The sequence below is a fragment of the Chiloscyllium plagiosum genome, unplaced genomic scaffold (assembly GCF_037043375.1).
Source record: "Chiloscyllium plagiosum isolate Xiang-an unplaced genomic scaffold, Cpla_swu_hap1 HiC_scaffold_25, whole genome shotgun sequence".
Taxonomy (NCBI): Eukaryota; Metazoa; Chordata; class Chondrichthyes; order Orectolobiformes; family Hemiscylliidae; genus Chiloscyllium; species Chiloscyllium plagiosum.
This window is the reverse complement of record NW_028270163.1, coordinates 11,446-14,363: the sequence shown is the minus strand read 5'-3', so window position 1 is coordinate 14,363 and position 2,918 is coordinate 11,446.

Genomic DNA, 2,918 nt, shown 5'->3' with positions numbered 1-2,918 from the left:
TTGCATGAACGACAGAAGCTTTTCGAATTGAATTAACACATGCAGTCTGTATCATTGAATGAGTGTGTGCAGTTTGTTTCATTGAATCAATGCCTTCAATTCTTGGCTTTGAATGAATGAGTGAAGCTCTACTCAATGAATTTGCCCGTGCAGTTTGTTGCATTGAATTAAAGAGTTAAGCTTGAATGAATGAGAGGAGTACTACTCATTGAATTAACCTGTTTCATTGACTGCACTGGTTAAAAATGAAACTTAGAATGATTGAGAGAAGTTTTACTAACTGTATTAACACGTACATTGTGTTTTACTGAATGCAGGCAGTTTGCTTCATTGAATAAAGAAATAACGTTTGATTTATTGAATCAATTAATGCAGTTTGTCCCATTGAATGAAAGCGTTAAACTCGAGACATTGAATAAATGTTTGAAACTCTGCTCTTTGAATTAACACGAGCAGTCTGTTTCTTGAAATGAATGCGTTTCATTGAATCAATGAATATCGGTGATTCATAGAATCAAAGATTTAAATTGTTTCAATGACTGAATGAATGCGTTAAGTTTGAAACATTGCATGAATGAGAGAAGGTCTACTCAGTGAATTAACACCTGCAGTCTGTTTCACTAAATGAACGCGTGCAGTTAATTTCATTCAATAAAAGGCAAAAGCTCTAGTCGTGCAGTGTGTTATTAAATGAATGAGTGCAGTTTGAATCATTGAATGAATGAATGCAGTTGCTTTCACTAAATAACTGAGTAAAGTTTGTTTCATTGAATCAATGAATATCGTTGATTCATAGAATCAATGATTTCAAATGATTCAATGACTGAATGAATGCATTTAGTTTCATTGAATGAAAGCGTTAAGCTCGAGACATTGAATACATGAGAGAAACGCTACTTCTTGCATTAACACGTGCAGTCTGTTTCACTAATTGAACGCGTGCAGTTAGTTTCATTTAATAAAAGGCAAAAGCTCTAGTCGTGCAGTGTTTTATTGAATGAATGAGTGCTGTTTGATTCATTCAATGAATGAATGCAGTTGGATTCACAAAATAAATGAGTTGTTTGTTTCATTGAATTAAAGTGTTAAGCTCGAGACATTGAATAAATGAGAGAATCTCTACTCATTCAATTAATACGTGCAGTCTGTTTCATTGAATGAATGTGTTCAGTTTATTTCACTGAACGAATGCGTGCAGTTTGTTTCAGTGAATGAATGGCAAAAGTTCTCCTCAATTGATTAGTTCAACTCACGGAATTAATACGTGCAGTTTATTTCATTGAATGAATAAGTTAAGCTTGGAACGTTGAATGAATGCCAGAAGCTTTACTATTTGAATTAACACGTGCAGTGTGTTTCATTGAATGAATGCACGCAGTTTGTTAGACGGAATGAATGCATACAGTTTGTTTCATTGAAAGAATGAGAGCAGATTGATTCATTAAATCAATGCGTTAAACTCATGGCATTGCACGAAACTCTATTCATTGAATCAATCCGTGCAGTTTACTTCACTGAATGAATGAGGTAAGCTTGAAACATTGAATAAATGAGGGAAGTCCTACTCACTGAATTAACCCGTGCACTCTGTTTCATTGAATGAATGAGTTATGCTTGAAACGTTGAATGGATGGGAGAAGCTTTACTAATTGTATTAACACGTGCAGTGTGTTTTATTGAATGCAGTATGTTTCATTGAATGAATGAGAGATGTTTCATTCAGTGAATCAATGCGAAAAACTCGTGTCATTGCATGAAGCTCTGCTCATTGAATTAACCCATGCAGTTTACTTCACTTAATGAATGAGGTAAGCTTCAAACATTAAATGAATGAGAGAAGCTCCACTCAGTGAATCAATCCGTGCAGTCAGTTTCTTTGAATGAATGTGTTAAACTTGAAACGTTGAATGAATGACAGAATCTTTACTAATAGAAATAACACGTGTAGTGTGTTTCATTGAATGAATGCATGCAGTGTGTTTTACTGCATGCAGTATGTTTCAGTGAATGAATGTTCAAAGCTGTACTCATTGGATTACGACAGGCAGTGTGTTTCATTGAAAGAATGAGTGCAGTTTGATTCATTGAATCAATGCGTCAATCTCGTGGCATTGAATGAATGAGTGAAGCTCTACTCATTTAATTAACCCGTGCAGTTCACTTCATTGAATGAATGAATTAAGCTTGAAACATTAAATGAATGAGAGAAGCACCACTTACTGAATCAATCCGTGAAGTCTGTTTCTTTGAATGAATGACAGAATCATTCCTAATAGAATTAACACGTGCAGTGTGTTACATTGAATGAATGCATGCAGTTTGTTTGACAGAATGAATGCATGCAGTTTGTTTCATTGAATGAATGTCAAAAGCTGTACTCATTCGATTACGACGCGCAGTCTGTTTCATTGAATGAATGAGAGCAGTTTCATTCAGTAAATCAATGCGAAAAACTCGTGTCATTGAATGAATGAGAGAAGCTCTACACATTGAATTAACACGTGTAGTGTGTATCATTGAATGAATGTGTGCAGTTTGTTTCATTGAATCAATGCCTTCAATTCTTGGCTTTGAATGAATGAGTGAAGCCCGACTCAATGAATTAGCCCGTGCAGTTTGTTGCACTGCATAAATGAGTTAAGCTTGGAAGATTGAATGAATGAGAGAAGTTCTACTCATTGAATTAACCCATGCATTCTGTTTCATTGACTGAACTGGTTAAGATTGAAACTTAGAATGATTGAGAGAAGCTTTACTAACTGTATTAACACGTACATTGTGTTTTATTGAATGAATGCATGCAGTGTGTTTTAGTGAATGTATGCATGCAGTTTGTTTAATTGAATAAATAAATAACGTTTGATTTATTGAATCAATGAATGCAGTTTGTCCAATTGAATGATAGCGTTAACTCAAGA